Source organism: Argiope bruennichi, chromosome 9 (genome assembly GCF_947563725.1).
Source record: "Argiope bruennichi chromosome 9, qqArgBrue1.1, whole genome shotgun sequence".
Lineage (NCBI taxonomy): Eukaryota > Metazoa > Arthropoda > Arachnida > Araneae > Araneidae > Argiope > Argiope bruennichi.
The window spans coordinates 117,503,804-117,526,620 of record NC_079159.1 but is presented as its reverse complement, the minus strand read 5'-3'; the positions used below and the strand labels follow the sequence as shown (position 1 = coordinate 117,526,620).

Below are 22,817 nucleotides of genomic sequence, written 5' to 3'. Positions count from 1 at the left end.
TTGGCGAACTGAGCGCACGACCTCTTTGGGCAGCCGAGGGAAAAAGAGGCCTTTTATTTTGATTTTTGTCTATCGATCCGGGCGTCGCTCCAGATCTCCGAGCGCCTCAGTAGGAAAAGCTTTTCCGTTTGATATTTTTTATTCTTCTTTGTCAATAAATCTTGAGTTTTGATATAAAGATGCTCTAGCCGAATGCATTATGTAAAATTTTTTTGAAGCCTACTTCAAAAGTGAACAAGCATCAGTGTGGAAAAATAGCAACAAAAATTTAGAAAAAGAAACTGGGGCTGTTTTCTTTAGTTCTGAAAGGCGATTGATTGAGTGAAATAGAACAGAAATTGAATGGAGGTTGAATAGCATGTAATCAGAAATGGAAAAAAACCACTGTAAATTTTCAAAAAAAAAAATAATAATAATAATAATAATCGTCATTTAGATGAAATGATGTCAAGAAAAACAAACTCCAAAATGTTGTTGAGATAAAGCTATCCAAGCAAAATATTAGAAATAAAATTCAAATTCTTTATTCTGACTAAAACTAATTGCAGTATGAATTGTGTTTTATAAAATGATTAGGACTCCATTTATTTGAAGTAAAAGTTTCCAAACTGTTTGACACAATTTTTAATAGTTAATACGAAATATATAGAATACGGTAGTTCCCCATATAACTCATATTATTTGTGAACTTCTGGATTGTATACGAATACCCGAACTTCAAGGGGGAAAAAAGCTTTCAGCATCCTTTTTAGTCGAAATCATTTTTATAGATTTTTTGTGGAAATTAAAAAAAAAAACTGATGAGAAGTTAAAGCTTTTTAATTATTTAATCTAAAATGAATAACTATTAAATCTATCATTTGATTCTTGACGGGTTTTTTTTTTTTTTTTTTTTTTTTGCGATTAATTTCTAGTATGCGGTTGATAGTATCCGAAAACCAAATTTGCATTTTAGACAAGTTTTTTTCCTTCTGGTTGAAACCAAGATTTGACACACAATTACATTTGAAGTTAGGAAATTATATACACGAAATGTGATATATTTCAATTATTGCGTTTTTGTGTTAACATTTTTCTGAAGGTAGGGACTGACAGACGGTCAGCAACTGGTTGAATTCAACTCAAAATGTGACAGGTGTCTATGTTATTAAATCTGTGCACCGAATTTTATCTATATAGCTGTGTTAATTTTGATATTTTACAGTTAGCGCTCATTTGAACAACTAAATAGATTTCCTCTGAATAAAATTCTGTCCCTGGACAGAAGACATAATGACGCTAAAAATGTGTGTGTGTGGGGGGGGGGGTTGTTTTTTTAATTTAAGGCTTTCTGAAAAGTATAGATTCATCGAAATTTCAAGTTCGAATTACAGTACTTTTTCTATGCTTCCTATACGAGAAAATAAAAAATAAAATAAGGTAAAAATGAAAAAGAAAATTGTTTTTGAATAATTACTAATTCCTCCAAAATTTTAACAAGAATTCGTTTCAAAGTCCATCGTGAAATTACTTCGCAAGTCACACGTGAGGCGGAAATTTACTTAAAAATTGCATCAAGCAATTGCGAAAATCTATTACCCAAGCTCAATATCTTTTTTCGCAACAAATGGAAAATGCTTAATTCTATTCCACCTGAATGGAATGAAATGAATTAATCTCTTCAACCGTGGAATGAGTTAATCTCTTCTACCATTTTGATTTCCCAGACTTTTTCTTTCTGATAATGGATAAAATTATTCTTTATTTATTTATTTAATATTATCATGTTTCTTAAATTCCTAATTTATACAATAATCTTAAAATTGAAGCGATACTTTTTGTTTCTTTCTAAGCATTAATAGTTTCCAAATATTTTAGAATACTTAAAAAAAATATTTAATCAAAACAGTTGTTGAAATTATACTTTTTTTGCCAGTTGAAAAATAGAATTTAAAAAAAATTATTTTCTACGTTTTAGTCCTTAGTTTATAATTCATTATTATAAATATTATGAAATCTTGTAATTTATGAAAACAGCTGTTAAAATTATACTTTTTTGCCATTCGGAAAATAGAATTTTTTAAAAAATTATTTTATACGTTTTAGTCCTTAATTTATAATTCATTATTATAAATTTTATGAAATCTTGTAATTATCTTGTAATTTAATGAAAACAATTGTGGCAATTATACTTTTTTTGCCAGTTGGAAAACAAAATTTTTAAAAAATTATTTTCTACGTTTTAGTCCTTAATTTAGAATTCATTATTATAAATATTATGAAATCTGGTAATTTAATGAAAACAGTTGTTGAAATTATACTTTTTTTTGTCAGTTGGAAAATTGAAAAAATTGGAAAATTGAATTTAAAAATTATTTTCTACGTTTTAGTCCATAATTTAGAATTCATTATTATAAATATTATGAAATCTGGTAATTTAATGAAAACAGTTGTTGAAATTATACTTTTTTTTTGTCAGTTGAAAAATTGAAAAAATTGGAAAATTGAATTTAAAAATTATTTTCTACGTTTTAGTCCATAATTTAGAATTCATTATTATAAATATTATGAAATCTGGTAATTTAATGAAAACAGTTGTTGAAATTATACTTTTTTTTTGTCAGTTGAAAAATTGAAAAAATTGGAAAATTGAATTTAAAAATTATTTTCTACGTTTTAGTCCATAATTTAGAATTCATTATTATAAATATTATGAAATCTTGTAATTTAATGACAACAATTATTGAAATTATACTTTTTTTGTTAGTTAGAAAATAGAATTTTTAAAAATTGTTTTCTACGTTTTAGTCCTTAATTTATAATTCATTATTATAAATATTATGAAATCTTGTAATTTAATGAAAACAGTTGTTGAAATTATACTTTTTTTTTGTCAGTTGGAAAATTATTTTCTATATTTTAGTCTAGTTTTAATACATTATTATAAATATTATGAAATCTTGTAATTAATTTTTCTGAAATTCACTATCAGGATGCCATTTATATGGAAATAAAATTTCATTAAATCAGTCAACTTAGGTAGTAATATAGTATATTACTGAAATGCATAAATTTTTAATATTCTTATCAGAAAATAGGTTTTTATCAGAATTTATCAGAAAGTGAGTGAAAACTCTTATATATTATTCACCTTATAATGAAATATGAAAAAAGTTAGTCAAATAAAAGTATATAATAAAGAGCATAAATAGCCAAAACAATATTTCCCTGAAAGCATTGTCTAATAAGACGCCGTAGACATATTGAACTCTTTTGAAAATACCAAGCTGTCTGTAAAAGCCTTTTCTTTTGTAACAAAATTAATCTGATACCGTTGCGTGTAATATTTTCTGGCAGTGGCTTGGCAATCGTCTGCAAAAACAGTGGGTAGTAGTAGTAGTAATTGTAACAATAAATTACCGGTCATGACAACTGCAGGAAAGAAATAAACAATTCTCACTTGGCATTCCAACAAAGAATGGGAAAAGCAGCGTTAAAAGTAGAGAAATGCATCATTCCATTTATTAAGCCATTGTTGCATTTTATAATAGCTAATTCCCAAAACTCTATTTTTAGAATTCAACACTTCGGTTTTTGCATTTTGTATCGTGATATTTAAGACGTCTTTTTTATCTCTGTACAATTGTTTTGTATATTTTAATAAAATATGCATCTTTTGGTTTTATATTTTACCATTTGAGTGGCGCAGCATAGCCAAATATGTCTCTTGCGCCAATAAACAACAGCAACACTTCGATTTCGAACATACAAATATTTAATTTTTATTCATGCCAAGCGAGGGGTGTTGTTTTCGTGTACAGGGTCATAATTGGGAAGATTTAATTTGTTAAATTTTAAATTATTGTTTTAAATTTTCAAATTCAGGTTTCTGGAAATTAAAAAGTGCTTCTATTTTCCAATTTTTTTCCCTGTAATTTTAATATTTGATTGATAAAGAAAATGTAATGGGAACAATATTCTTTAGATGCAAAAAAAATTCTTTAAAAAAAAAGAAAAATATAAGCAAAAAATGTACAAATAATATTGCAATTATACATAGTAAAAACTGTGGAAATGATTGAGACAACTGCTGGAATTTTAATCTATCATAAGTCTAGTTTTTTTTTTTTTTTCGTTTAAAAAGGTGTTATTTAGTCTATTATTCTCGTCAAATAATATTTTAATAAAAACGAAGATAAATCCCCACTGATCAAATCGTTGTTTTAGAATTTCTAGCTAAACAATATAGTATGGAAGAATAAATAAATAAATATCCCTTCCTGTCAGGTTGATAGATTTGGAAATCTTGGCGATTTCAATTTTCTTGTCAAAAAACAATCAATAATGTAGCAATCGGGTATACTTTCGTTTCCTAGAAAGAATTGAATGTGACAATGTCTCAATCATTATCCAATTTCTTGTGTGTGTTTTTTAAAGCATAAAATTGCAAAGCTGAACTCGAAATTCCAAAGGCAAGGCAAGATTCATACGAATATATAACTCTGTCTTAAATTACTGTCTTTCTGCTAGCCCGGAGAATAGAGACGCATTGAATAGTATGCCGAAGAATGATGCGTTATCGTGAAAAGAAACTTCATCATATTCAAAGCAGTTTTACATGGTCACATTCAAAATCTATTAAATCTTTGAATTGGATATAAATGCAATCATTCTCTGAAAATCCACCCCCCCCCCTTTTTTTTTCATGGATATATCTACAGACAAAATATATACATATTACAAGCAAGGAATAAAAACGGACTTCCTGTAGAATAACTACGCATTTTATAGAATGTCGAAAAGTGACCAAACATGATTAACATTTCATACCTTTCCTATGTATTCTATAGAACGCCTTGTGACAAATCGACAAAATACCAAATACACCTCCGATTTGTTTCCAATATCGAAATGAAAATGAATTCAGAATTTTCCCCCATCGTTTTATTGAGAACTACTGTGTGAGTTTCTGTTTCTGATGTTGACAAAAAATGATTTGTTCAACATTTTGGCAATCTTAATGAGTCTGGCAGAGACGCTAACGAATTTCTATTTTGTTTGAAGATTTAGAACTTTTGTAGCAATTTTAAAATAACAATATATAAAATCACTATCCACTTTATATATTAAGAACTTACTTAGAATTAAGGATATTCTTGACGAAGGAATTCTTCTCCAATCAGTTGAAATTTCACAGTCCTATGGAAACTTCCAAGGACTCATCAGATGTATGTGTAATACAAAATATATCAAAATATGAAAAGTCTTTGCTTGAAAATAAATAAATAAGTGTAATTTAAACTGTCGTTCAAGTCAATATCAAATTTTATGTTGTAAAAATTAGGTTAATTTTTAATTTCTTATGTTATAAATGAAAAATTTGTTTTATTTAATAAGAAAGACATACATTTTGTTTTGCACAACTTTCATTGTTCTTTACGCATTTTAAATAAAAGTTTTTAATGACAATCTTTCATTATTATTTCAAAATAACATTTGAATTTTTGAGGAATGCACATCTTTTCAACACCAGCCATATCACGATCTTTTTTTCATATTTTGCCTAAATGACATTTGTCATTTTATAGAAAACCTAGGTATTGTATACAATGCCTAATAATAGCATATAGGATATATTTCAGATTTTGTTTGAAAATTCCCGACATTCTATAGAATGTTTAGGTAATGCATAGAATTCTGGCATTTCATACATTGACTGTAGTATATTCATCCCCTGGCTTACCTATGACAAGTGGCGTCCGGGGCATAATATGATATTTTCGATTAGATGTAAAACATTTATAAAGGGTGCAAGAAACTATCAATCCAAAAATAATCAATATGAAAATTTTCCTATATAATATTTCCTGAATCTATATAATAAAATATACATTGTATTTAGAGAGTGCTAATGCTGCTACAATTAAAACACAAATGAACTTAACCACATTAGAAGAATTATTATTAGAAATAAATATTAAGTTTACAACCAAAGAATCAAAAGAAAGATAAAATGAATCCGGCCTGAAGACTTTCTCAAGGGTCACCCTCAGGCAAGGATTCAAACCAGGGATTTTTTCTGTGAGGGGTCTGACTTTCGTCCAATAAACTGACTCCTCGCGACCCGAAAATCCCAGGAAATTGAGGTTTTGGAGATAAAATTAGTATCACAAGATTAAAGATAATTATATAAAAACCAAGTAAAATCATTTCCAAATTTTAATCCAAATAAAAACACAGCAAATCAAACAACAAAACACCATGAAAATAGAACCAAATTCATTTAAATATTCAAAACACTTACCAGTTGAAAGTACAATTCCAAAAGACAGTGTGAAGCAAAAACGCTTGTTAGTGCAATTGCACTTCGTTAAATTAAACTAAATTTAACTTTTCCGCGTTTAAAGCTATATACGCCAACCACGTTTCGTCATAATGCATTGTCATCATAATTGAAGCGTCATCTGTTGAGTTAAAACTCAAAGCGAACAAACCGGAGGAAGTCGGAAATTAGACAAACCCTCTCTTATCAAAACTTTTATTTTGCAAAAGTTTTTGGGAAATTCATTAGTAATTAAGTTTTTAATGAGATTGTTTGTTGCTAAAATATAAGAAATTTTAATATTGCAATTTTTTTTAATCCTGTTAAATTGTGAGAATATTAAATTTTTGAAAATTTTAGAGTTTAAATTAGAATAGTAATTACTAAGTTTAATTATTTTAAAGTTAAATTCATCTCTTTTATCATAAATACCTATTAAAGTTTTTCCATTAGAAATTTCTATATTTAAATCTAAATAGTTAGCTTTAAGTTGATTTTCGTTTGTTTGAGTTAAAACTAAATCTTTTGGGTAACAATTATTAACACCATTAGTATTATCCAAATTTAACAAAATTAAGTCATCCATATATCTCCAGCCTTTTATTAAGTTGTGTTTAATTATTTCTCTCTCATAATAATGTAGGAAAATATTGGCTTAAGCACTTGAAAAAGCAGTTCCCATTGGAATTCCCTTTACTTGTTTATAAAAATTAATTCCATTAAAAACATAGTTTTCTTTAATATTAAATTTACATAACTCTAGCCAATTATTTTTTGTAATAATATCTCTATTTAAATATTCGTCATATATAATAGTATAGACATCTGTTAATTTTTCATGAGGTAGATTAGTGTACAAATTTTCAAAATCATAAGTATTAAGCTTATTAATATTGTTATCTTTCAGAAAATCCAAAACATATTTGTTACTATTGATTATAAAGTTATCTTCATCTTTAATTTTATCTAGGACAATTTTCAAGTATTTAAAGACATGTTTTCCCGTATAATAATTGTAACTGCCGGTGCTACAAGTTACGAATCTAAAATTGATTGGTTTTTTATGAAATTTTATTGTTAGGAATAGGTAAGAATAGTTTAAAGAGCAAGTCTTAATTTTAGTTTTTTTAGCGAAAGCTAGCATCTTTTTATCCAATTCCTTTTTCCCGGTACTATTTAATTTGTAAGTCGAATTAGAGTTATATTCATTAATTAGAAGTTCTTTATAATAATATTTACAATATATTATTATAAAGTCTTATTTATTGCAAATATAGTTTCCTTCATTTACGTTAACATAGTATTTTGTATCAATGTAAGGACTATTTTGGGCCGGACTTCGTAATTTAGAACCGCTGTGAGATAAGAACACCTGAATCTATAAATATATCCTGATCTTTTAGTTGGTATCCCATTAGTTAAGAAACATTTTTCTCTAATTTGAACAAACTTTAAAAAAAAAGTATTTTAAAGCATATTTTCAACAATAATTTCCATTTTGATAAAGAAAATAAAATCATTTTCATCATTGCTATAAATGTTTTATCTACGATTTTCCTTCTATCGTTGGTAAACCAAGGTATTAAGACTCGGATTATTTATTTATTATTATTTGTTTACTAAAAAGGATATTTTAAGAATGCTTTTAAAAAATTGTGATAGCTATTATTGTTTATTTAGTTATCGTTCCGTTGAAAAATTATAAAAATCTGTTCATTATAAAAAGTATCTAATCCATTCATCATTAAAATCGTTCCGATACTGCTGTTCTTTCATAACATATTTATATCTATAAAATCATATCGCTGCGTATTTCTATTTGAAGTTTTGTTTTGTTATTGTTGCACATTGAATTTTTTTTTTATCAAAATGGTAAATAAAATTTCTCTAGTATATTTCATAAATTTAAAAAAAATATTCCATAGTGCACACAAAGCTAGAATAGCATGATCAATGATTATGCTATTCTAATGCATTTCACGAAAACTTGTCACCGATTCTACAAGGAAATTAGGAGATAAATTGGAATTTAATTACTTTCCTTTTCAAATTAAAGAGCTAGTTTTAAATGAGGTAGAGCTTTAAAGTGATACATAGTGTCTGGACTTCTAAAATAATATGAGCTGTACGTCTTTCAAAATTTGAAGCCTAAAAATATTGTGCTGAAAGAGCTATAAAGAATAAACTTTATATAAAACATTTCATTGGAAATTTTCATGATCAATAACTCCGGCGAACAGATGGCAGAAAAAAAAATGATAATAACATGATGATAAAATGCTCCTCATATTTCCTTGCTTATTTCACGAGAATTTAATCAGTTATTGAATATAGAGAAAATATTCTTTTTTTTTTTAAAGAAAGTCTTGCTCTTAAAGCCGCTAAAAATTTTTAGTAATATAGTAGAGATAAATGTATAATAGAAAGGATATTCACTAAGGGTTATTTCCTGGATACTCATATCTTATAGCAAGTTAAAATATGAAAGTATTTTACTTTTATGCGCAAGAATTTAGTGAACTGGGGTCTTCTGGATGATGAAACTTTCCTTCTCCTTGTAAATAAAGGTGATTTTTTTTTAAGTATAATTTAGCATCTGATAGAAAATTTAGGACATATTTTGATTACAAGATAATAGAAAAATGTTTGTATCTTAAAATATTTATTCTTTAATGGCAATCGAATATATGTTGTGATGTTACATTTTTCGAGTTCATACCACAAATCGATACTCTCAGAAAAAATAATTTTTCAGTCAAATCACTCCAAAGTGAGCAGAATCTATGAGCATAAGTTTAATAATTATCGTGAACTTATTTTCATTTAAATATACTACTAATAAAAATTTCAAAAAATAATGAATGTCTAGTAATTTGTAAATCTAAAAAATATATGATATTTTTCATGATAACTAGTCTCTAAAGATTAATATTATTCCGTAAGAAAAATAAAAATATATTTATCATATGGATAATATTTGTAAATATTATTATATAAAATTTCTACAACTATAATGAATAGAGTGTGTTGTAGAAGCACCAAAAGTTGGAAAAAACGCGTTTCGTGAAAAAGTCAAAATAATTCTTATCTTTCTATCTTAGGAGTTCTTATTTGATTCATTGCTCAAGGATAATTTATAAAATTTCGACTCTTCTAACCTATACAAAATATCCATTAATGTAACCAGTGAATTGTCCCCATTTTATTAAACTGAATTGAAAAATCAATTTTTTGAAGGTACAGATGTTCATTCAACAATGAATCAAGAATATTTGAAATTAAAAATGCTGGTATAATCAGATTAGACATCAAAATAATTGCGAATTTAAAGCCCTTGGCCCGTAAAATTTTTTTATTGCTGTGTCATCATGCTCAGAATAAAAAATAAAATAACATAAACCACATTTCAAATTTTATATAGCATGTAGAACGGTGCGGTTTGTAAAATTATTTACAGCAGTAATTTTATTAAATTTCAGACTTTGGGAGTGTTAATTTCTTCTTTCTAGTTTTTCTTAAACAAATTTGTAGTATTAGACGGTCTTTACAAAACACGCATAATTTCTTTTTTTTTCGGTGTGTTCGTTTTATTATAAAATATGTTTTCCTTTTATATTTGGATTCCTATATGTTCCGACTTTCAAACCTAATGGATATCACGAGGAAATTGCTTAATAATACTTTTGAGAAGTGAAAACAGAATAGAAAATTTCTACCTTTTCACAAATACATGATAGGTGGCTAGTAATGAGTTTAGTTTAGTTTAGTTTAGTTATATTAACGTCTCAATTAAAGCAACACTTGGGTTATTTTGGGACGAACCTCGTCATTTTGAACCGCGGTCAGATGACGAGGGCGACACCTGAGCTGACAGCGCCCTCTCCCCACCACACTACACCAGCGGGAGGCCGTTGGTCATGGCGGACTTAACTTACAGCAGACCCTCTTACACGATGGTTCTTCGGTGGAATCAGGTGACGAACCTGCTTCCACCCTCCGGTTTCGAAGCCGAGACCTTACCACGAGGCCACTGCGACCTTCAATAATTATGAGTAAATGCTTAGAAGGACTTAATAGCAAAAAATAAATCACAATTAGTACTTAATATGTTCGCACGCAACGGTTGTGGTGGATTCGGTTGACAGCAACAGCGATTCGGTATTGTTTGTCCACCACCGGGAGTGGTGTCCCCACAACTTTAAAGCATGCTCTCCCATAAAGATGAATTTGGCGCATAGTTTTCCAGTTGATTGAAACCAGCATTTGGCACAGAACAACGATTGCAGTCGCCAAATCAAATACCGGACTTGATGGATCTAAGTCGTTATGGCATTCTGAAAGTGCAAACCTAAAAATGTTTGAACACCTTGGCTCAAAATTTGATAGCTATCTGCAGTATAGAAGTAAAATTTGCGTACCAAATTTTATCTATCTACCTCTCTTCTTTTTGTAGTTATTGTGTTAACTTGAACAATCGGGCCGACAGATTTCCTCTGAATAGATTTTGGACAAAATTTGATTTGACAGAAATAGACAAATTTGATGTAAAGGCCGTATATCAAAATTTCCTCCATACTTTGTGTGGTGGTAACATCATAAGCCAGAAAACAATATCCGGACACGAGTGACCACTTTTGTCTAGTGGTTGGGAGTTCGAACCTCGAACTAGAGGGGAGTATTGTGGTGGTAACTTCATAAGCCACGTAACATCCTCCGGAAGGGGGTGATCACTTTTGTCTAGTTGTTACGTTATTCGACTACGCATCCTAACCTTGCGAGTTCGAACCCCAAACTATAACACTTTGCATACGAGTATCAAAGCGCATTCTGCTAATTAGTGCTACCAGGTAGCACAGTATGTGCAGCTGGTCCGATTCATAATCCTCCTAATATTTTAAAATTTTATTCCTATTCAAAACGTTAAGTTTGAGGAATATAAAGGAATACAGATGAAGCAATCTGAAAAGAAACGTAAATATATTCATGCAGAAAATAAATTTATGGAAGTTAGAAATGTTGTTTTCTATCTCATACAAAAATAAATGTTTAAATCGACCAATGGAATCTAAACTTCATGTCATAAATCCATATGATGCAGATGGATCACTTGAACAAAAACATATGAGAGGGAGCTTTCAGCAATTCTGTATGTAATTCCAAATTGCAAATCTGAGATATGATCGTTTTTGCAAAGCATTAGAAAAAAAATCTGACGTTTAATTTTTTTTTTTCGAAATAAATTATTATATTATAAGGACTATGATGTGCTAAGGATTGAGGATTTAAATAATGTCAGTAAAACACAAAGAGCAAAATTCTTTGTTAGACATTAAATCAAAAAGTTTTTTAAAGGAAAATTTTAGTGTTATGTCCTGTTTAAGAATACGATCAGAGACATTGGCTTATCATTTCCGAATTGTTGTCCTCTCGTCATCGAAAACATTTAAAACAATTTCTCAACTTTTGATTCCATAATTTTCTGGCTATCTGAAACATTTTATGAGTTTCATATTAAACATTTTCCTGTCTGACAGTCTCTAACATCGCATGACTCGTCCGGAATGACCTTTAAGAGAGTAAACAGTGGAGCAATTTTTCACGAAATATTATCTTTAAGTTTCACGGAAAGTCAGTAGCGAATACGAAATAAGAAACGAGCGGAAAATGCAGCGGTGGGCGTGGCATGCGACTCGCTTCTTGTGGGACTGCCGTGAAAAAAGCGTTTTTCTGAAACGCCGTTTTCTCGCAAGAATAGCTCCGAAAGAAAACGGCGAGCGTTACTCAATCGTTAGCCGTCGTCTCCATGACAACGGGGTTGTATTTGCATGGCTGCCCTTCCACATGAGCACGGAAACGTAATTTCTGCCCCGATGGATAAGAGGGAGGGCGGAAAGAAATTCAATTCCTCTTCTATTCGCTTCGAGCCTTTCCGGGGATCCCCTGCATTTGATTAATTGCCCCACCCTCCGATACAGAATGTTGTGGCAAAATAAAGCAGCAACTCGATGGCTGAAGGAATGATTTCTTAAGTCAAATGAGGGCCCTTGAAGTGAACATTTCATAAGGGCCCGTTTAAAAATATCAGCGATTATTTACTGAATCGCTTTGGTTATTCAACATTTTGAAATTATTGGTTTAACAACAGCTGGAGTTTTTGAAAACACATTTCACCATTTAGTACTCTTATTTTGCTAAGACAGCACTTGAAAAGGCATTCCAATGCTCAAATGTTTATGCTTATGCTCGCTTGCAAATGTGTAAATTTGTTTTGACAGAAGATTTAATAACTATACACCATGATCTCAGAAATCCATTTCTTCAGTGAAATCTGGCTTTGAGATCACACTTCTCCAATTTCAGAATCGAAATTCTGCAATAAGGGCAGAGCAATACAGATTTTTCAAATGAAAAAAAAAAAGGCACACACACGCGCACGCACACACACATATATATATATATATAGAGAGAGAGAGAGAGAGACAGAGGTAGTAAATAGATATATTTATAGACATATAGATATAGATATAGATATGGGGAGATGCCATAAAGTGACAATAGTTATAAACCAAACGAAGCTCTTGCAAAGTTGCGAAGCCAGAAAACCATTGCAAACCATTTCAATTACAGTCCTAATTCAAATCAGTATTTGTGTGTGCGCGACTCACAATAAGGGAAAAAAACACTGAGTTAAAAGAATTGTTATTTGAGATTTAGAAAAAAAAATTATAAAAAGCATAACATGTATTACATAAAATTACATGAAAAACGTGAAACCAATTATTTGCCAATTTGCTGTCCATATTTTAGGAAGCTCTCAATGAAATTAATATATCTTCCGTGAACAGGTTTTTATGAATGCCATAGATTTAAAAATTAGAGTTCGTGCCCTTAACTTTCTCATGCATCTCTGGGTAAAGACGTCACTTATGACGCTTTATGAAAAACGCTGACGTCATGAATAGAAGCAATAGAAGCGTTATCGACTGCATTCATAAAAAGCTTTTTAGAAAATCTTAAATTACCTTTTTTTTTCAATGTTACTTTTTCATTTCGTGACATCGCTGTTTCCTGGTGATTTTTTTTATAATTATTTTCTAATTAAAGCAGCAATCATTTTAGGAAGAAACTACTGTAGTGCTATTTCGTTTTTCTGACTAGATTATTTTTTTTTTCAACATACAATTTTCAGATACTATTTCTGCCTAAAAGAATTTATTTAAAAATCTGCAAATATATCTCTATTTATGGAATTTTATAAAAAAAAAATCAGAAAATGAAATAAAATATGAATTTAAGAAAAATACCTTCTAAAATTTACAGATTTACAGATTAATTTTTCGTTTAGTTTTATGAATGTCTCATTTCAAAACAACGAGATATTTTGGGACAGTTCTCACAATTTCAAACCATTATCAGATGATGATGGCGATGTTTGAGCTTGAAACCATTGTCAAGCTTCATCTTCATATTGGCTAAACGGCGCTTGACACATGAAGTCGAGTTTAAAATTCATCAGGCCCACAAAGAGAGCAGACATTTAGTAAATCTGATTTTGAACAGGACACCGCCGACAACCTCAGCTGAGGTCTTAGCAGTGGACAGCCACGGCCATACTTCTTGATAAAAGATCTACTATTTTGGTGTAAATATCACATGCGGAATTTCATATATCTTATCTTGAATTTTTGGGTTGCAAGCGTATGCGGACTTGTCAATAAACATTCAGTTAAAATTCTAAAGAAAAATAAATCAGGGGTGCCTAATATTTCGTAATTCATCAAAAATCTCGTTATTTAATTTTGTAAGCGGTAGTAATTTTTTCTCTTCTTTTTGACGATTGCAATACTCTTTACTTTCTTTCATACTATAGAGAAAATTACGTCATTTTCAGAAATTTCAAATTCTACATTTTGATAAATCTCCTCGCTTTAGAATTCCTTCACACCGAGAAAAATATTCTTGGAAAATGTCTGTCTATCTGTGACAAAGATAAGTCAAAAGCGTTTTGAGCCAGATGAATAAATTTTCACCAGATTTGTAGATATTTATCGAATTTTGTGCAAATTATATTCTGAAGCAGTAAGTCTGTCCAGCTGTTCAAATATAAATTAACACAATATCTAGAAAACGAAGTGAGCTACATTGAAAAACTCCGGTATATATATTTAACATCTATAGCGTAGATACCTCTCAAATTTTGATCCAAATACAACAAAGTATTGAATGTTGGTCGGTCTGGAAATAGCCTAATCCAAAACGCTGATTTGGCAAGTTACTTTGTGCCTGCAAGTGTAGTTCTGAATCAATTGTTACTTTCAACTGGTTGGAAAAATCGCCAAAAAATTCGCCAAGGATAACAATAGATTCAGTAAAAATGCTAAATTCTCGCCAAAGGCTAATAATTCGTAGCTATTGTACATCAAAGTCATGCAAGACATACTCTGTCTTACCCAGATCTACAATTTTTTGCGGGGGTGGAAGATAACATTTTTTATTAGAGAGTATGCATGAAAGTTTGGGGAGGAAACTTCCGCTGGTTGTCCTCACCAAAACTTACTTTTTACTTATCACTTACTATTTTTTATAATCACGCAAGAACTTGATGTTTTGATGCTGTTTTCACTTAAGGTTAAGCCGCAAAATACACAGGCAGAAAACTGGCGGTTTATCGCTTTTGAGGCATCAATTTTTCGCTTTTAGAGTTATTAGATAATGATAATGTCACATTTGGTGACTTATCACCAAAAAAAGTTACAACTTGGTTTTTGGCTCCAATAAGGGACAGGATCCTTAGAAGTTATCGCCCGAAGAAGCAAAGAAAAGAAAATGTATATATATATATATATATATATATATATATATATATATATATATATATATATATATATATATATATATATATATATATATATATATAATGATATTTTAAACTCTTAATTTCATTTTAATTCATTCAAGAGTAGCTTTATAAAATTGCTAAATTGGCTAAAAGCCTACCTTTCCCACACTCCGCGTGAAGGGACAAATACCGATGACGAGACAAATTCTTTTTTAAATACTCCCTGTGCTTCCCCTGCCTTGTCGGCGCGTGTAACAAAAATCCCTATCGAAATCTCATTATATATTAGCACTATGAAGAAATATTTTCCCTATCAAAATCTCAGGTTATCCCTGGTTTTATAAAACCAGGGATAAAATGTTCAAGAGCTTTTTCCTCATTCCTTTCTGTGTCGTTCTGTGTTCTCATCGCTTTATTTTTATATATGCCTGCTTCTTCAAAAGGAAATAAAACGACGTCACGAAATCGAAAGTCTTTTCACTGTCTACAAAACGGCACCCTGCTTCATATAAAATAATGCTTGCACACACATATATATATATATATAAAGCAAAAAAAGGTTTGGAGCTCGAAAGAGTTTGAGATGAAAAAGAAAAAAACATCGTTTTCTAAATATCAACACATCTGTAATCTGGTAGTCCCGTGATTGATTCAAACCGGTTTAAACTAGCTAATGATTTAAATTAATTAAGACAAGCAATGACTTAAAAATGACAATTTTCTCAAATGATAACATAAAATTTGTGATAACAAATTTTATTTATTTATTTTACAATCAAAATGTAAGAACATTCTCTCCTACTTCTCAGACAGCTATTTAACCAAACCGGGTGAAAATATGACAATCTGTGTCAACAGAATTCTCAAAATGGCGATAATGTAGATAGCTTCGAAATATGCACACTATTATATTGAATATTGCGAGTCATTATCGATCTCTGAAGACGCTTCAGGAGGAAAGGCCAAGAGTTAGAATTGGCAGCATGACATTCACCAACCTCCCATGAATCTTCCAGTTATATCTGCATAGCCGGAAGGAGATATTCTCAAGGGTTAATCCCTGTAAACCGTGGATTAATGAGCGAGGGCCGTCGCTATGATATCTCAAAATAGTTTCCATATCAACAGAATGGGTGACCTCGTCTTATTCAACTAAAGGTGCGTATTACGACGGCGACAGCGACTGGTTTACGAATGGATGATCTAGCATATGCTTCTGTGTGCTTCTTTGAGAAAGAGTAGAGTTCTCAATCTTCTAAAGTTTTACAAAACATAAATAAAAGTCAAGAATGCATTTATCATAATAAAAGTATTTTTCGATTAAAAATCAGTGCATCCTCAGTGAAGTATTTATAATCTAAAAATGTACTATTTAAACATAATTGGACTAATTTGAAATTTATGTTATATAATTATGTTCGTAAATGAAATGTATATGTCATTACTGAATATAGATCTGTTATAAAATGTTCTAAAGAAGTAGTAATAGAAACTCAAAAAGAGGAAAATCCGTCAAGTCAGAGATAGTCTAGATTAGTTTGTGACATTTAACTGATAGGCGTTTAGAGGACAGATCTTTGAATCGACATGTATGCACTGAAATATTGTCAATCTTGTTTAAATCACACTTTTAAATTTTTTAGTAATTATTTGTTGTGGACATGTATATGTGCCAAACAAGTGACTCTACTTTCAAAATGGAAATGTCTATGGTTGTTAAAATGGCAATGTCTCGCACATTATTCTTATAGTTGTAGATAGTTGCATTTAGTAGCTTGAAGAAATTGAACATGTTTTATATGACTATGTAACATGTATGTTTAGCGGATTGCGATGAGCGAGGATAGAACCTGGGACGTTGTGGTTCGCAGTCGTGTAACATAACCAGCATACAAAAGCATACGCTCGTGTAGCGTTGTTGTTAACTGACTTATATGCTATTCACCACATATGTAATTCGTATAACTATAAATTGACTTCGCTCCAAATAGCAGAATATTTTTACCATTATTATTTTAAACAGAGGCGTATTGATAAAAAAAAAGCAGTTTATACATTTCACACCTTTAAAATTAAAAATCAAAAGCACTAGATTCAAATAGATATAATTATAATTAATTTAATGATAATACTAAATCCAAATAATTCAAGCACATAAGGGGTAGTTTAAATTTAAGATACAATTAATAATAACATTAGATTCATTCTGCAAAATTTTGAACAAATCATTTGATATACTTTTAAACTAGAAGGTTTTTTTGCTTATAACTTTTTTCAAGCTCCCCCACCCCCATCCCCGCTCTACATAATTTTTTTAAAAAATTTTTTAAAAAGATTTTTAATATTTAGCATGTACATTTTGGTTCCATAAAAGTTTTTTTTTTTTCAATCTATTTTATGCAAAAATTTGAAAGATTAATTATTTTACAGGCATTTTCAAAAATTCTATTCCGAATGCAATCGCATACCTTAAACTATTTTTTCTATTAATATGATGAGATGTGCAAATTATATCGGGACATGGAAGATTTCCTGAATACTTCTACAGATTCGGAAGGGGGCAGGACAACATATGGATATGCGAGAAAACAGGCTCAGTCCAGCACAACATAGCAGAATATGAGGAACTCAAAGAAATTAGAGAAAGACTCATTATGGATAGTAATTTTAATACAATATTACAATACCCTGGGAAATTAAAAATATTAAAAGAAATGATGGGAAGGATTTCTAGCCTTTTACCAACAGTTTCAAGATTTTTTGAACTTTTGTTAGTGGTTGTTTTCTTATGCAAAAATATGGATCGTTAATGTGCATAACAGCCAGTCACAATAATCCCTGTTTATACGGCTTAATTCTGTGGTTACGGGGTGACTGACTATAATTAAAAAAGTATGATGAGATGTAACTTTTCAAAGTTGATTGACATGACTAAATTAATTCTTTTTAAATAATGAACGAACAATGAGTTGTCTAAGAAAGCTAGATGATTTTATTTTAAACATTAGCATTGAAAATGTTGCTAATGTTTCATTTCCTTCTGTTTATTTGATACAAAAACATTGTGGGCATAATAAGACATAGATGTAGTTTGCATTTGAAATATCTAAATTCTGCTGGGGATTTTTAGCATGCTGAGTAAAAAAAATGTGCAATTAAATGATCTCAGAAAGTATTCTATATTGTCAGAAACCACAAGTAAGAGCTTAGCTTAGTTTAGTCATATTAGCGTTCCGTTTCAGAGCAACACTAGGCTATTTAAGAAAGGACCTAGTCATTTTGAACAGCGGGGAGGTGACTAAGGCATCCGAGTTGGCACCCCTTCTCCAAGCTCCAACACCATAATAGCGGTAGGGCGTTGAGCCTCGATAGTTTTAATGTACACTTGGTCCACTTATACGAAAGTTCTTTAGTGGAATCGGGTTTCGAACCTGAAATCCACCGGGTCTGAAACCGAGTCCTTACCACAGGGCCACCACGAGCCAACTTGTAAGAGAAACAATAATTGAATTATTAGATAGAATTTCCCTTTTGAAGCTATACTAGAGCCATTTAAGTATGAACCTTGTTATTGGATGATCAGCATAACGTCTGATTCGACAGTCCTCTGTTTAATCTTCCTCAACACACCAGTGGAAGGATACTGCATACTGACATATTTACAGGCAGGCACCAGGTGGCATTTTAAGGAAGTTCCAAATAATTTGGTTTCGAGTTCGTAGCCCTTAAAAGAAATTCTATATTGATTAATAAATAGTTTAATCCTTATTTTGGATATAAAAGTAATTTTCTGACATAATATATAAACTGTTAGAGGCGGGTCAACTATGACCATGATGCTGGGCCTTAAAAAGTGATCTTAAACAAAATAGTCACCCGAATTGATACGCAGTATTCCATGCGTCGCCATTTTCGGCTATTTACAAGAAATAAACAGTAAGAAAAGTTTTTTTTATGAAAAATACTCGTTTGCCTTCCAGAAATTAAAGGAATATAGGAAAATATATAATAGGGTACCTTGGGGACATCCATCTTTTTCAGAGACGGAGAGGGTCAAAAAATATAAATGCGCATACCGTATAAAGTAGAACGTTATCTTGGGTTCTAAATCGGTTCCGAAAGGAAATTGGGGCAATATTTGAAATATGTCATATAAATATAAATGAACATTCAGTGAATTTTTAAGATTATGTTTCTGTTAAAAATATTCTTCTTTTGTCATGAAAACTGTAAATTGTCTATTGACTGATTCTATTTCAATTATTCAATTGAAATTCTGAATAGATACTAAGGATTAAAGCTAATTCCAGAATGCCTAATTTCAAGAGATTTTCTATCAAAAGAAAAAAAAATCTGTTTGCATTTAAATTTAAAGTAAAATGATTTGTAAGATAAACAACAAAAGAAAAGGAAAATTTGTTAAAAGCTTTCAAGCAGTGACCTTTTGATAAGATCCAAACAACAGGGGAAAAATCGTCCTCTCTTCAAAAGAACTATTGAAATGAATTATTCTCATGTTTCATTTTTATTTGTTTAGAACTGCAGCTCAATGAGATAAGACTTTCGTATCCGTGGAAAGTCGTAGACAATAACTAGTATTACATCATCTACTTTGTCATATCAGTTTGAATGAATATGCAGATTAACATCTTTTTTTAATTCATCCCTTCTAAAAAGAGATCACTGACAAGACATTGATAAGATTACGATGAATGCAGGGTTATGTAATTCTTATAGATTATGCTGTGTTAAGGCAAACAACTTCTAATAAAAAAATAAACAGATAACAAACTTTTTCTATTGTTTTTTAAGCCTATACCTATCTTTAACACAGTTTTTCTAAATCTACTTCCACGAATTCTATCGGCTTTGATTCAAAATGCTATGAGTCCCTTACAACATGAGTTCGCATGACAAGAAGTAAAAATTGCGACTGATTCTCATCTAAAAGAGAAATATTAACGTTATAATTTTTCCCCAGAAAAGCAAATGTATAACATTTGCTTAAAATTAACGCAAAACTTGAATTGGCCATCATTAGCACAGTAAAGTGTTGGTAACCCTATTAAAATAAACCATTTGACAGCTGATAGTAAAAATGGAGCGTTACACGATAAAGTAATGCGTGTGACTCAAGACTTGAATTAAAGAAAAGCAGTTTTTTCTTTAAATTCTTATACTTTTATTAACTCGTAAAGTACAAAAGATAGAGTTATGTATGGAATAACACATAGGGCAAATTCAATCCACGACTTTGCTGCCACATACGCATTCTTTTGTCGAAATTTTTCATGACCATTTTGCATAAACATGGCTGAATTTCGTTGATGTAGCATTGAATTTCCACCTTCAATGCACATTCTCATGGGCTTGACATTTGACTTCAAATAACACCATAAAAAGAAATCCAATAGTTTTAAATCATACAATCTACGGGATCATTTCTCAAATTTTTGAACTGCGGCGAACAGACTTTCACTATGTTTAAAATATTGTTTAACAATGAAAACATGTTGTTTTATTGTATAACTCTCCATTTTTATTAACCCTAAACTTTTAGCTGTTAAATTTTTTAATAGGATTGCCAACACTTTACTGCAAGCATGGTGGAAAATTCAAATCTTGTCTTAATTTTGGGACACTCTTTATATAAGTAGTAACATTGATAGCTTAAAAAGTAACCATAAACAGTTATTCTAACCCATCCGAAGGCCCGGATAAATCTGAAAGACCGAATCCAATGACAGAATTGGTGGGAACTACGACTCTAAAGACCAACACCGACCAAGGTACAGCCCCTCCAGTAGGAAGCACGTCCCGTCATCGGTAAGGATAGCTGATTTTACATCATTTCTGTACCAACCAGGGCGACAAGAATCAAGCATTACACCAGAAGTTTCTGAACCCTATATCAGAGGTACTCCCCACCCCCCAGTGGGGGAGCTTAAAAAGTAAAACCACACTAATAGTCAGAGCAGTTACAGTTTAAAGACATGTTTGAACTTGTCAAAATTATATAATAATGTATGTTCCGTATAACACAATTTTCTATAAGTAGAACCTCGTATTGTATGAAACTCCTCTTCATATTTCTCTGTTTTTCTCTCACTTATTTTCTGTTCAAAAATTTTATCATCTTGGGGATCTAAATAGATTATAATCTTTGAGTAATACATTTAAACTATTTTGCAAAAGAGGAAAAATTGAGGATAGAAAAGTTTCTAGCTTCTGAGTCAATTATGACGTAAACGATCCAAAATAATCGAGCTACCTGTTTTTCTGTTAGAAGTTTTTGTATTGTTTAAATGATCACAGCATGCGACTTTCATGGCACTTTTATTATTTTCTAAACGTACAGAGCTGGCTTTGTCTTTCCCAGCCTACCATATATGGAGCAAATAATAATAATAATCCTAGCTTTGGCATTAGAATTGAGTTTTTTTTCCCCTCCTTACTTTATAGCTATTCTAAATAATGCATTCACTTTCTTAAAAACATTAATTCTTTTTGCTACTAATCTCTTCTTAGCTTCCTTTTGTTTTTAATAAAAAAATTTATAGCTAAAAAATATCAGCCTTCATAAATACTACTATGTTTTTATGATATCTGTATTTGTTTATCAATCCTATACTTTTTTCTGTTGTCAACATACTTTTTTCTCACCAACACACAACCTTCAGAAAAATGAATACGGGAAGTTTCTTCAATAGATTTTTGACATAACTTACACAATTTAAATTAAAATATATTGCGTATCTGAAAGTTAGTTAAAATAAAAATTAAAACATTATATACGTTGTTCTGAATCTACAAACTAGAATACAAGTGTGTTCACCAAATGAGTCAGATGTTTTATGGCCAGACGGAGCTAAACCAGATAGAGTAATTGAACTTAGTAGTTAGAAAAACTGTGCAGCCTTTTTATAATATTTCAAAAACGGATATTAATAATAAAATCAACTATGTCCGATGAAAAAAAGGAGTCGTTGCCATTTTTTTAAACACCACTGTCAGCAAGAATGCATAGTTTCCTCAATCCTTTACACTCTATTTAACTGAGTCAACCAAAATAAATTATAACATTTGTAGTATTCGCAAGGGTCATTAAATTCAATAATGTTTTTATAACAATAACTGGAAATGACCCTCGTAAAAAATGCAAGCGCTGAAATTATCAAAATGAAAACACTTAACTACCAAAGAACCAAAAACGCACCGAGGTTCCAAATAACAAATACATTAAAAAACATACATTTTTATTTTTAATTTAGAGCATCAAATTAAAAGGCCATTAGAAAAGCAAGGAACAAAAAGTAAAACACATTCAAGCGCAAGACCAACACACACATAAATATTCTAATATGCATAGATAAAAATAATGTGTCTTAAAATATAAAAAAATAACGAGTCTTCAATCAATTAAAAAGAATAAATCAACCAAAAAAAGTTCATGTACTGAAAAATTGGGAACAATACGTTTTAAGAATACTAGGAGTCATATGATGAATGTGAAGTTTCCATAGTTAGTGCAAAATGTCATAAAATTTCAATGAGAACATGTAAATACAATTAAATTTATATAATATGATATAAATTAAAGATATATAATAAATGATAAATTCAAGTTAATGTAATAAAAATTCAAGGATACTTCATTCATATATCAAATATTGCATG

General features: G+C 30.2%; 2 protein-coding genes across 4 annotated transcripts in view; one reads left to right on the top strand and one right to left on the bottom strand.

Moving 5' to 3' along the window:
* LOC129984026 (synaptic vesicle glycoprotein 2C-like) overlaps nucleotides 1–22,817 on the top strand; it is a 77,438-nt gene that overhangs the window by 19,046 nt on the left and 35,575 nt on the right. The gene's annotated exons all lie outside the window — the stretch shown is intronic.
* LOC129984028 (epoxide hydrolase 1-like) overlaps nucleotides 1–22,817 on the bottom strand; it is a 96,097-nt gene that overhangs the window by 44,754 nt on the left and 28,526 nt on the right. The window contains exon 1 of one of the 3 annotated variants that reach the window (XM_056093780.1): nucleotides 6,284–6,360. The exons of the other annotated variants lie outside the window; for them this stretch is intronic. The gene's annotated coding sequence lies outside the window, so the exon portion shown is untranslated. Of the gene's footprint in view, nucleotides 1–6,283; nucleotides 6,361–22,817 lie in introns of those variants that run through there. 3 annotated transcript variants of the gene reach the window in all.